General features: G+C 44.4%; 1 protein-coding gene across 1 annotated transcript in view; it reads right to left on the reverse strand.

Annotated features, from left to right (window-relative positions):
• COL23A1 (collagen type XXIII alpha 1 chain) overlaps window positions 1-14,312 on the reverse strand; it is a 183,828-nt gene that overhangs the window by 118,850 nt on the left and 50,666 nt on the right.

Genomic DNA, 14,312 nt, shown 5'->3' on the forward strand with positions numbered 1-14,312 from the left:
TGGATGCACACAATTGTAGAGGAAATTATGAAACGTGTTCACATGTTTCTGTCTGAAAGGAGTTATAAAAACTAAATTCTTGAGTAAATTGAAGATGGTTCACTATTTCTGGCACAGCATTATGAGAGAGAGCCTCAAAGCACAGCAAAATTATTCCAGCATGTTTGATAAGGATTTCAGAGTGGGATTCCTCTCACCTGCCTCAACTTATCTTTGAAGAAGGGTTTTCCATTAGAGCTGTCCGTCCCAACCCCTTTATAGACCAAAGAAAAGGCTGATGACAACCTCTAGAGAGGTCCCCTTGTCCCCAGGAGAGCTGCTGCTCCCCAGGGGCTTCTGACCAGCTCTATCTCATGGACTCCAACCCAGGGAAGGGGGACATTTAAGGCAGATGAATTCAGCTGTGTCTGCCCTTCTCTGGCCCATTTAATTGGACAACCTTAACTAGAAAGATGAATGCAGCACATAAAAGAACCAAAGACATTTTGTTGCTACTGAACAGCACCAATAAAACATGCATTGCAAATTATTCTGAGCCAATCATTGACATAGACTACTTACAAACAAGGGGTTCTTTGATCCCAAGATACAAACAAGATTTTAGGAGCCCAGAAACTTCAAGTGTCTTATATGAGTCCAGGCATCTTACATCAGTGTTTCTAACATTTGGAAATTATTCCCTTATTTTGATATAAAAAGACTGCCCTTCACAAGCAGACTAGCAAGACCAGATCCTGGGTCAATATAAGAGACAACCATTTGTGCTGCTGTGTGAATTTTTGTTAAGACCAGGAAATCACACCTGCAGCTGAGTGAATTTTGAGATGGTATCTTTTTATTTTATAGGAGATAACCAAGATTTTTTAAAAATCACCCAACCAAAGAATCCCTCATGTAATTTCAGACCCCATCAGAGTTCTAGTCAAATCAACCGGAAAACCATAATATTTACTCGGTTTGGGAGGCACAGCCACACAAAAAAATAGCTTAAACAAAACTCAGTTTATAGACTTATTTCAGAGAAAAATCAAAAAAAGCAAGGTTAATCAGAAAATCACTACTGGATTATTTTAGTGAAAATAAGATCCAGTGAATAGCCAAAACAATCACCTCTACATTTGCTGATGGGGCTTTCACTGAGGACAGCCCCTATTTGAGTGCTGCCTACCTGCGTGGGCTACCTGGTGGGAGCTGCTTTAAGCTGCTGCCCAGCTGTGCAGTGATTTGCCTGGGCAAATGTTCACATGCCATCACAACAGATGGTCTGCCAAACCCACAAATCCAGCTTTCTCCACGGTGGTTAATATCACATGCCATGGCTATGAGCAGGATTCTGTGCTGCACGAGGGAGTGCAGGGCTGGGGGAAGAGGGTGTTACAGAGCTCTGCTGCTGGCAGTTCTGCTGACGCACATGACAGCATTAGCAAGAAGCTGAAACATGAACATGTGTGGGATGACTCTTCTCTTTATTATTAACCCATGTCCAATAGTGCAGAATAGGGACAATGCTTTTCCCAGGCTGAGAAGATCATCTCTTGAGCACTTGCACCAACTCTTTTGCTTGATTACCCTGGGGGCAGGAACCAACTCTAGGAGCTGTGCTGGGGGGAACTGCATTTGCACTCTTGCCTGGTTAAAAATTCAAATCAAGCCAACCAAGATAGCCAGGGGACTCTTCCTGCTCTTGAAAACATACATGAACTGTCTATTCAGTGGTTCTTTGCTGTCCCTTAAATGTCATCACCCTTTTCTTCCTCCTCTGCACACTTCAAAGGTCCTCTGTGTCCTTTTGGAAAGGAGGAGACACACATACCGTCTCAAGATGTAGGTGAGCCCGAGATGTCTCTCGTCTTTCTCAATCACTACTCATCCATCTCCCACACACAAGACTATTTTATTTATCTGCACCACATTCTGTCTCTCATTTTATCGCCTGGCACTCAGCAGCTGTTGGGTAATTACAACATGGACACACCACATGTAACTTGTCATTAGAAAACAACCCCCAAAAACCCCACATAGTGGAGCAAAACCCCAACCCAACCACACCCCAGCTCTTCACAACACATGTTCAGATTTAACTTCAACAAAAGCTCCCTGGAGAGCTCTGAACAGATGTGTCCTGCAGGCTTGTCCTGGTTTTATAGAAATTGCTTAGTCAAACATCCCACCACACCTTTCAAGTTACTTTGACAGCTGTATCTTAAGGAGTGGGAGGAAGGCTGGTTAGGAAGAGACAAAGGAAGGACCAAGAGTCACCAGAACCATGCATTTCAGAGAGATACTTCACAAAAACCACATGAGATTATTATTTGGGATGTTAAAGTTGTCTGTACAGGAGTTAACTCCTGGATGCACAAACATCACCAGAATTCAGCAATTGATGGCACAAATCACTTTCTTCAAAGTCCACAACTGGATTACGTCCAACCAATTCATTCTCCAAGAAGTTTGAATCTCTTTCCCTTTCTTATTTCCAAGGAAAGCACACTCACCTTTCACTCATCCCACACCACTTCTCCCCTTCACACTGCAGGATTACAGTGGTTTATACCACAGAGTTTTCTCACCTCCATTTTTCAGTTTGTCATCAGAAGGTCTAAAAGCAGCTTGCTTTCTATGCAAGTCCACAGACCACCTCATTTCTCAATACAGACATGAAAGTACACTTCAGAGCAACAACATTCCTGCTCCAAAACCTAGCATAGGAATATTTGCAGAATACTTAAAACCATGGATCATGTTCTCAATAGGAAACAGAGTCCTGAGTAAATAAATACACCTCTCAAAGTGTTTCTCCTTTTTTTTTTTTTAAAAAAAACCCCAAGACTAAATGTGCCCCCTAAACCCCACAAAACAATTTTTCAGACTCCTGAATCTTGAAATAATCAACACTACCCTGATGTCCTGGTGGTATTCATCATATAGAGAAGTCTGAGAGCTTCCCCACTCCCAGGGTGCTACTACAGTGCTGCCATGAAGAGCACAGCTCCAAGGGAAGGACTGTCAGATGGAGGTCTACAATTATTTGACCCGATGTTGTATATACCAAAACCTCCCTAATTGCTGTGGTTTCCTTTTGGATAATAATCAGGAAAATATATGAGTCCATGAAATCTAAATGGTAAGCAACATGCTAAAGGGGGAAAAAATGAAAATGCAGAAAGCACTCTTATTCTTGCTCTTATTTGTGTATGTAAGAGCCTTCTCCTGGGACCAGAGCCTGGTAAAGTTCCATGTTTACACTGCTTATGAAATTCAAGGATAGAGAAAACATATGATTGGACAGATTCCTTTAAAGTTTTTATTACTTTGAGTCCAGGTCTGGTAGAATTATGAAGATCTTCCCAAGCAGAATCAATAAAGGCTTTACAGCATCCTGGATAGTTGGCAAGTTTGTTTTTATCTTCTTCCTAGCTTTGTTCTGCTTCTCCCCCTTTGAAGTTCACTGCAGAATAGAAACATTTTGGTGTTTGCTGGTACTGGTCAAAGAGTTTCTGCTGCACATTGGTAATAAAATCCTTTTAGAAAAGAGGACTGTATGTTAACTAAGGATAACTATTAGAGCAGTCATTGATCCCTCTGTCTTGTCTGCAGGGGAAAATAGCTACTACTGACAAACTGCACGAGATAAACTTGGTTTGGAGTGTGGAAAGGAAAACTGCCAGTGAAGCTGCAGAGGCAGAATCCTTGTGCCTTCACAGCACCAGCCACTTCTCCCGTGAAGGGCCATCAAAGGCAGCCAGCAGCTGAAAATGAAGCTTCACCCCACACAAAGCATAGAGCACAGGAGATGTGGAGCCCCAGATGAGACGTGACCACCTGTTCCTCGGGCAGACTCACTGCGCATCCCGCTCATACCAGCGCGCTCACGGGGGGATTCTGTTTCACTGCCACATGTACCAGCCATAAATCACAGCCAGAGCCTTTTAGTTAGTGATGTTAGCACTGCATTTACATCTGCAAACCACAGAAAGTGTTGTGGTGCTAGCAGCACACAGTTCTCTCACACACTTAAAAAAAAAAAAACAATAAGTGGGTTTAAACAAGTCACATAAGCTAATGGGCAGAGCTGAGCCCAGAGCCCGAACTCCCCCTCTTGCTTTTGATCTGCTGCTTGTCTTTAAAGACTCCTGGGTTACGAAGCTGTCCCCATGAAGGGGCTGGAGAGTGACAGCTGCAAACCTCATGCTGCCTGTCAAACCCAGCACAGAGTTCAAGAGCCCAAGAGAAGAACTTTGCTTATTTTTATTGCAACACACAGAATTTTTCCCCTGTGTTTATTCTCCCAACTCCTCCTCTCCGTGCACGTGTAATTGACCCCTCCATTGACTCTTTGCTACTCTGGAAAACTACTGCTAAGACCACGAACCATGGATTATATTACAAACACTTAAAATATCTTCTAAAGCAAAGAACAGTCGTGACCGCTCATTTCATTCTTAAAAACTCATCCTTCTGTTCAGCACCAGGAGATCCATTAATGAAAAGGAAGTATCACTGGACTCATAGAAGACAAAATGCTTCCTCTCCGACCCTTGAGGAATGACAGCTCACTCCTTAGCTATGAGTGTCCTCAGGAGAGAGTGGTTTCAGCAGCAGGGGGGTCTGCAGGGTCTGCTGGGGCATCGCAGAGCAGCAGCAGCAGCCACAGCAGCTGTGCCAATGCCCTCCCCTCCAGCTCAACCTCTGACTCAGTTTTAGGCACCCTCAAGACCCAGAAACGAGTAGGGAGGAGAGAAATGTTGGTGCCCTTTGGTGGTTTTTCCAGAACAAAACAACATTTTCAGAGAAGAAAAGAAATCCAACAGCTTTGGGAAGTGAGCACACCAGTACCATCCATAAGGGAAATCCATTACTCTCTTGGAAAGCTGGGAGCTTATGGCCCTGACAGGGAATTTCTATTTTTCAGAACTCCAGTGTAACCCTTCTCCAGTCACACACAAAACAGTGCCAAAGGTAACTCCTTACCCAAAAAGCTCTCAATTCAAAAAGCAGCAGCCCAACCAAACCAAGACAGAAGTACAAAACCTCCCAATGATCAATATAGTAAAAGTCCTACCAGCCAAGCCTTTTCCTGTATTTTTTAAAAAGTTTGAGATATTAACAAGTGGGACTCAGGATGGGAATGATGAGATGCTTTTGCAGATGCCTACATGCAGCTGCTCCCAAGCATGAAGGTGCTTGTTTGAAATAAATGTGAGAATTGAGCAATAGAAGCACTGGCACCAGTTCTGTGTTATTTTTGATGAAGATCATTTGTTTTTCTATGAAGTTGCAACACAAACTGAGGTAATACTAAATGTACGTTTGCTCCATGAAATAATTTTAGAAATCTGCATCTGAAAACTTATCATAAATTTATCTCTAAACACAGGTTTAAATAAGCTTTTACAAGGGCTGACAATCAGTTGTAACCTCACGTGGGATTCTGTATTAAGAAACCAACATTAAAAAAAACCCTCTTTTAAGACTGCAGAGCACTTTACACACAATTTTCTTTAGAAATTATTCAGTACAAGGCCACAGGAGAGCTCACCTTTAGGGATATTGGAGGAATACCAGTGATTACTAACCACTCCTTTGGAACATCATAATTAAATAATAAAAATCTCATACAATTATAAACACATACAATTGTATAAACACAGAAGGTCAAGAAGGTGCATCCCATTAAGAGGATGCTGTGTTAGGCAGAAATGCATCTTACTCCTCCAAAAGTCAATGGCAGTTTGGCAGCTGATCTGCTTATGACTTGGAAAGTGTTCTACTAAGATAAAGCAAATGTCTAATTTGATAGAATTTGCCAAAACTGTTCTTATCTGTTCTTACTAATTCTTAAGTTAATGGTTTGCAAATGGCTGCTCATTAGCAGTGCCCAAAAAAGAACACTACATGCAGCTTTATTTTTTTAAGTCATACAATACAAAAATCGTAACAGAAGGCAAAATAAAGGAAAAAACTTGTAAAACAAAGAAGCCTGAGATATTTCAGGTAAAAAAATTTATGAAACTAAGTTAAGTAATCCAATCCAGGAAAGAAACCTGTACATCAAATATTGAATTTTTTACTCATAAAGGAGAACTAACTAAAATTCTAACTGAAAAACCATCTCACTATTATTTCAAACCATGACAGGGCAATGCAAAAAATGGAAATATTAATTTCCAATTTTTTTTCCTGGTAGTTGACTGGAGTTCTCCCAAGATCAGTAAGTATATAGCAAAAAAGTTTCATTAACACTTGGGAAAACATCCTTGTAAAGTAAAACTCTACAAGCTTCAATGTGTCTGCACCCACAGGGAAGGTGCACCCAGCACAGTTTGGGAGCAGGGGTGCAAAATAAACAATTACTGTTGGCAAATACTTAACTAAAAAAAAAAGCAAAACCCTTGAGGACCATCCTTCAGAGAACTTTGTTAAACCTGCATCCCTGCAAGGTGGGGATGACTGGGCAGTCTCAGCTCCCTGCTGGGACAAAACAGCTGCAGCACATCAGCAGCCTCTGGCCATGCCAGGAGCTCAGCACTTCCCAGTCCACCCCTGAACTGAGCACACACAGATGTCAAACAGCCAAAGAGCAGCCAGTCTTCTAAAGAGGCAGAGGTGTTTAACCTGGGAAGGCTCTCTGGCCAGCCCAAAAGGGGTTGGGCATGCATCAAGAGGACAAACACCTGGGGGTCGTGGCTGCAGATGCTGTGTGCAGCACAGGAGGGTGCAGATGGGCCCTTGGATGGGGCCAGCCAGGAGCAGGGTGCTACAGAAAAACAACCTTTCCTGTTTTTCAATCCCCTCCTCCAGCCATGCACCCTGGTCCCTGGCACTGTACATCCTTCCCCTTTGCCTTGTCCACCACCTCATTTAACTGCTTTTAGGTTGGACAGGACACTGCACACTGGCACATCACAGTGACTGAATAAGTCTCAGCTTAAACCAAGGCTCAAACTGAGTAAGGTGTCTTCCATTTCCAGTCATGCCCTGAAGAACCAGGAATCTTTGAGAAGCTGCTCAGAAGCCCTCCCTACTGATGCTGTGAGATCTGTTGTCCAACTCCTGAGTATTTATAAAGAGAATGTTTTAAAATATCCTCTCATACACTGAGTATCACCAGGAAACTACAAGAGGACAATTGCAGTTTGAGAATAAAGTTCTCTACAGCATCTTGCAGTTTTTGATGACAGCTGATGGGTAAATTAAAGACAGTAACAAGGACACAGCTCCACAGGTAATCCCTACAGACCTTTAACAGCATTGCATGGAATTTCCTGCAGTAGCCACACTGCTCCTACCCAAAACACAGCTCTGCATTCCAAATACAGCACCCAGCTCAACACAAAGTTATATTCCCCTTTTGGAAGGGCTGCACATTAATATTTTTGGCTTGGCTATTAATGAATCAAGCTGGAAATGCTTCTAAGCATTTGCAGCCTCCTGCTTTTGTGTCCAAGCCTGGAGAGTCACCGCAGGCTTTCGGCAGGCAGGTCCTTAGCACTCCCCAGGCACCCCTGACCTCTCAGCCCTTTCATTTCCTGCCCTGACTTCAGAGATAGCTGGCTTGAGAAAGCAGCAGGACAGGGGAAAAATAAATAAAATAAGTTTCCCAAAGCTGGGCCTCCCTCTCCATGCTCCCTGGGAACCCCCAGCACATGGCTCAGGCTCCCTGGGAAGCAGTTTCACAGAGGGGGAAAAAAAAACCTGAAAAAACACCAACGATGAGGGTCTTTGAGCCGGTGCCTGTCAGTTCTTGTGCAAAACAGAACAGGGAAACAACAGAACCCAGAGGCAGCATCAGCCATGCACTAACAAAGGGTGTGTAGCAATGTGTAAAACCCTGGTCCCACTCCCTCTCCCCATCAAAAAGGCTATGGGATGGCTGTGCATATTTTTCCCTTCTCCTGTTCATTAGGAAACCATGCAAAGACCAACCCTCCCAGGTGACATGAACCACTGCAAGTGAGAGCTCCATAAGCACACAAGGCAGCTTTGCAGGGATTCCTGCTGTCCTGGAAAGGCACAAGCACATTACAGTTAAGAAAGGCAAACACACATCCCCATTATCTCTGGTATTTCCAGTGCTACAAAGCACCCCAGCCCCAGGTCTTTAAACACTGTAAAAGAAGCTGTAAAGGGGTTTTATGGTTTTTTCCATGAGCACAAAGCATGGGGAAAGTCATCCCTCGTGCTTGTCCCATCTGGTGCCACACCAGCACCACTGATGTCTTGTCTGCTCAGCACTGGCAGCACCAGGGGACCAACTCAAAGGCGTCACCACTAACAAGAAGCTGTGCAGTCCCACTCAAGCACTAACAGTGCCTCAGCTTTATCAATGTTAGCAATCGCTGGCGCTTTTCAAAATCTTGTTCCAGAACAGGCATTTTCCCTGCAGACAGCAGTTCCTGGAAGTAGGGCATTGCATAAAAATCTTACTGTCCATCAGAGAAGATTCCCATCCTCATGGCCAGGGCTGGGAAAAGGAGGACCTGAATGCAATAGAGGCTAGACAACTTGAAAACACTTCAAGGATACCCTTGAACTGTGGTGAAAGCCCAGAAATTTAAGGTTCTGTGACTACCAATTCCATGACTGAAAATAAAAGTCCTTTTTCGAAAAGTTAAAATTCAAATACAAGCATACAAATCCTCATTTAATACATAATAAACATGAATTGCATCCCTTGTGCTCTCGGTGTGATGGGTTGACCCTGGCAGGTCTCTGGTACCCCTAAAGCTACTCCAGTATCTCCCTCCTCAGCTGGACAAGACACAGCTAAAGGCTCTGGGTTGAGATAAGGACAGGGAGAGAACACCCACCAATTAATTACTGTTGTGAGAGGCCCAGACTGAGCTTGGGAAATCACTCACAGCCATGACTGTCGCTCTCCAGGCACTGGTGCAAAGAGGTATGGTTTGGGAGCATATGGGAATACCAAGGGAAAGGAGGGAAAGTATCACAGGACAGCAGAAAAGACAGCCCTGATCAATATTCTGCAGTTAAATAGGAGGCACTAGGAACATACCACCCATTCCATCATTTCCTTACCTTCTATTCAGCAGAAAAATCAGATTTTTTTCTATTCCTTTAAACATTACCTCCAGGAAAAAGCATATAAAGCACATTTCATTAGCACTGCAGCAGCCTGAAATGCAAGACATGATCAGAACCTCACTTCACCCAGAGCTGTTACTGAACTGTGGAGCAGAGCAGCATGGTTGAGTTTAACAAGCTCCTTTGAGAGATGGAGCCTCAACATCCAATTTCATATAAGTGCCCCAAACCACCAGCCTCCCCGCCATGAGGATGGGCAGTCAACACAAAAGGCTTTAAAGAGCTTCCTTTGCAGCAGAGCACTCACATACCCAGCACAGATCAGACCATTTTTCCCAAGGTCACATCAAAATCACAACAGTTTCCATCCTTTAACCCGAGACACAGGCAAGGACAGGAAATGCCACACAACCGCCAAACTCACCCTAGCTGCAGAAGAGACAGGAATCTTTACTCGAAGGCAAAAGAAAATATAATTTTCCCATCCTTGGCATGGAGATAAAAACTAGGACAAGAATTGCTTGTTGCTGTTTCTCTGCCCTGCAGCACCCGACCTGCCCAAATTCCCCACATGGAATGCTGACTTGTCCCATGCTGCTGAGCCTTCAAAGCAGGGCTGAGCCCAAGGGAGAAGGGGCTGGTGACACAGGGCTGGACCCTGGGGCAGAGAGGGCTGGGGAGCAGAGGGGTGGCTTCCTCCAGCACTGCAGGAACAGAGAGCTGTGGCATGGAAAGGGACCATGATGGAGAAGGACAGCAAAGAGTCCCAGGGAGCAACTGCATGGTGCTGCATGCATGGACAGAGCCATCCCTGGGGACAAGGAACCTCTTCCAGCAGCAGAGACAGACCCCTGACAACTCCCAACCCACTGCACACACAAATGCATTGAGCACAATATAAACTTCCTGGTCACTGAGTTATCCTAGACAAGGCATTTCTTTCATTCAAAGCTTACAACTCATCCTCACCACAGTTTGGAGTTGGAGAGTTTCAGAAGAAAATGCCAATGGGTCATATTCAGTATGCAAAACAAAGGTAAAGATCCAACCTGATTAAGTTTCTAGAATGCAAACCTTACAAAAAAACCTAAAAAAATGAGAAAATCCTTAAAATTCCTGCCATTATGGTTTAGGGTTTTGTTTGTTAGTTTATTTTGCAATAAAACATTAATTATTTGAATTGCAAGAAAGAATTCTGGGGTGTCATGCAAGCCCCAGGCTGCCAACCAGCCACCACCTAGGTTGTAGCCAGCTTAATAACCAGCAACAGGCCAAGAAACAGTGCCTGGCTGCTGCTGCTGACATGAAATGAGGCACTTCCAGTTCTGACACCCTGTGGGACTTTGATGAGGCTCTTGTCTCGTCCTTTCCAAGTTAACTGCTTGTTTTCACTCTGCAATTGATTTTGTGATTAGCCCCTTAAGAGATCAGGGTCAGCCAGGACAAGTCTGTCAATCCACCAGAGCTGATAACACTGAATGAGGTCTTTACTTTGTGTGTGGCTTCTCCAGGTTTTACTGAGTTTTCTGCACTCCTCAGTGGCACAACCAGAGAAATCCATGCCATCCACGTTGACTTTTTAAGAAAGCCCTCTGCTTTGCTTTAAAAAGCCCACAGCCTTCCTTGCTGTGTTTTGCACATGTTCCCTCTCTGTGGAACTCTGAGCCCAGGCTATGCACAAGCTCAGACCATTAGGACTGAACCAAACACACCTTGTTTCTCCCAAAGCTCCTTCTCAGACCAGAGCTGAGTAGTGATGGAGAGAAAACAGTGCTGTGGGTCTGGCTGGCACTCCTGCTCCAGGAATGTCTGTGGGCAGCAAACACAGCCCTTTCCAACTGCATCTGAAAGCAAAGACAGCAATGAGTCCATCCCCAGCCTGGCCCTGCAGTCTGTGAGGCTCAGACAGGGCCCAGCAGCCACCAGCACCAGGTTCTTTCACACTGAACTGTCCAGGCTCAAGCACCACTGCACCATCTGAGCTGGGTCTCCAAAGCCCAGCACTGACCTGCACCTCAGGACATCCCTTCTGGAGCCAGCACTCTCTTTATTCCCAGGATGGCAAGGGAATGAAGCAGCCACTCGTGACTCAAATATTTCTCTTGCCACAATACCAGATAATCAGGATTTTACCATTTTTGAAAATTTGACCATTTCCATGCCAGCATGCCAGTGCCTGGAACAAAGTAAGCAGAAACCTAAACAAGAGAATGAGACACGGGTCTGCTGTCAGCCAGCAAGAACAAGAAAAGGCTCTGAAGGCCACTGCAGCAAAGATTTATTTGAAACATAAGCAAAGCCAAATAAAAAAGAAGAAATCATTAGTAGTCTGATAAGAACAAAAGGTTCAGAGAGTTTTATACAAAGGGAAACTCAACCCAAAGTCAGCTCCTAATGACAGGAATTCCGATGAAGAAAAGTTCTTTGTGCAAAGAGCAGAGAAGGGATTCCTGTGTCACTAACCCTCTTTCTGCAGCTTCTCACCAGTTAAAAAACACCTCATTAGCAGTTAATGTCTACATAATCATTGTATTTTACCAGCACCTGATTTTTCTAATCTTGCCCAGCCTTGTCAGTAGGCATTGCAACTTCCATCACTGCCCTGTCTGTATAACCTGTCTGTCAATATTCCCAATTTCAAACGCAGCTCTGGACCATCTAAGCCCTCCTTGTCTTCAAACAACAGCCACTCATGTCCCACTTAAGGCTGAAGTTTACCATTTGCAATCAGGTATCTTTCAAATCCCTATAAAGTACCTAACAATTGAAAAACATCAGACAGCACACACGCAGTTCATCTGTCAATGAACAATGCAGCCTTTCCCCTTTGAACTGCTCTATTTCTCCATGAGTAAATTGAACTTTTATTGAAAAACATTAAGTCAAGCTTGTTGAATTTATGCTCTCTCCTGTGATTTTAGACCTCTTTCCCTCCCTTACCAAACTGCTCTCCCATGGGCACCACGACATTCCCGGGTGGCCACAGGTTGTTCTGTCACTGCACCTTCTCACTTCTCACTCTGGAAACTCAAAAGCAGCTGCTGACACGAGCTGGGACACTTGTAACTCACTCAGTTCAGTACAAGCTGCTTCTTCATGACAATTCCTCAAGAGACACAAATGGATTAATGGAAAAAAATGGGAAAATTTAAATCTACATGCCTCTGGCATAGATTAAATTCAAAAGAAAGGACAAAAAGATGCTTCCAGGCACATTTTGTACCTGGCCATGCTTTCACCATTATTTGGGATGTGCACATGGAGGAGCAGGGGATCAAACAAAGCTCTGACATGCAGTGTAAAACATCAGCACCTGCACTCAATCCTGCCCAAAATCCAGGTTTTTGCTCTATTCTGTACTCAAATACACAGAGAAAATGACAAAGTAGCTTCAGTGCAGCCATGCAAGGAGGAAGGCTGTTCACTTCAGTTCCCACACTGAATCCACAGGCTCCAGAGGTCTGGGTTTGCCAGATAAGCTCTAAGCAAGAATGTGAAGCCTGGATGCTGCTCCAAACCCAAATCTGAAGTCCCTGCTGCTGAACCATCACTGCTCGACTATTTTGGTCTTTGATGGATGACTTGCCACTGCTTGGAGTCTCACAGAGCAGATTAGATACCTCTCCAAAATGAGAGTTTTTAATCTGGTTTCTGGAAGAAATCCTGCACTGGGAGGTATCAAACACAGATTTAACAACCCTAATAATTCTTTCTGCCTTAAAAAAAATAAATCTAATCTGTAATCTGGGAGTGTTCAGCATCTGTTATCCAGAGCTGAGATTACAACCATGCTGCTCCTTTGCAATCACATAAGCCTATATAAAAATCTCACAAAGAAAAAGAGGTGATAAATATGAAATACTTCATAACTACTGGCTAGCTGGTCAGCAAATGGCCACTCCAAACTGCCGTGCATCTGGAGCTCTTTTATTCCAGAAATCCAGACAAACCTTGACTAAGCAGCCACCAGACATCTGTACCATGTACCCAGTGCCTCAGGTGGCCCCACAGCTCCAGCCCTGAGCACCCACTGGTGGGGTCAGGAACTCTTCCTCTCCACAGTTTGGGCAATGCACACTCCTACCCAACATCCCAAGGACACACTGGCCTTCATTTGAACATGACACCTCTTTTTCAGAGATCAGATATTCCCTCTTGCCTTCCCTCAAAAGAGGAGCTGTGCAAGCTTGCAGTTCACAGGAGCTTTATCTACTGAAAAATTACTAACACCAGCTAAAGACAAATTTAAAAACTCAAGAGTACACATGTCTGCCTGGACCTACAGTCCCAAAGTATTTCCCTAAAGTCAGCTTTGCACCAACGTAAGGGTGCAACAAGAGTGCTGGAGAGGGACTTTTGACAAGAGCATGGACTGACAGGACAAGGGGGAATGGTTTCCCAATGACAGAGGGCAGGGTTAGATTAGAGAAAGAAATCCTTTACTCTGAGAGGGAGGTGAGGTCTGGCACAGGTGGCCCAGAGAAGCTGTGGCTGCCCCATCCCTGGAAGTGTTCAAGACAGATTGGACGGGGCTTGGAGCAACCTGGGATAGTGGAAGGTGTCCCTGCCCATGGCAGGGGGTGGAACAAGATGATCTTTGAGCTTCCTCCCAACCCAAACTATTCTGTGATTCTACAGATTGGATCCAAAAGTTCCTCTTGGAGTTAGCCAAACTCAGTAAAGTCTGCATGATGATGCAGAGCCTCCTTCCTTATCTGGTTAGAGATCTTCCAATCTGTGAGCTCAATCTGATCATCCAATGTGGGATGCCATTAGGTGCCTCAATATCAACACCAACACAAAATCCCATTTCTTTCCCCCAACTGTTTCCTCCATGCACCCATTGCCAGCCCAGGACCAGCAGCTTCAACCCACTGCCAGAAATGTAATTTTGCATTGCAGGGAGGCTCTGGGCAGCACATGAGCCACATCATACCTTCCCTGACCCCTGCTGAGCAGGGAGAAGGCTCAGAGATGCTGAAGTTTGCTTGTTATTTCCCAGGTCTGATTCTGAGCTAACAAAGTGTAGCCCTTTTACTGAAGGTTTAATTATGTTAGTGCTTTTACAGCCACAGATAGCGCATTTATCCATCTAGATTTAAAAGGCTTAACATTACACGGAGGAGGAAGAAAGGCAGAAGACCACATCAAAGGGACTGCAAGGGCTTTGTTTCACATTAATTAGCAGGAGGGCTAATGCCAAACGTGCAAACAACACCGGAGAAATTCACTGTGGAGATACGGGTCTGCAGAAAGCGTTACAGCAC

Source organism: Catharus ustulatus, chromosome 15 (genome assembly GCF_009819885.2).
Source record: "Catharus ustulatus isolate bCatUst1 chromosome 15, bCatUst1.pri.v2, whole genome shotgun sequence".
Classification (NCBI taxonomy): domain Eukaryota; kingdom Metazoa; phylum Chordata; class Aves; order Passeriformes; family Turdidae; genus Catharus; species Catharus ustulatus.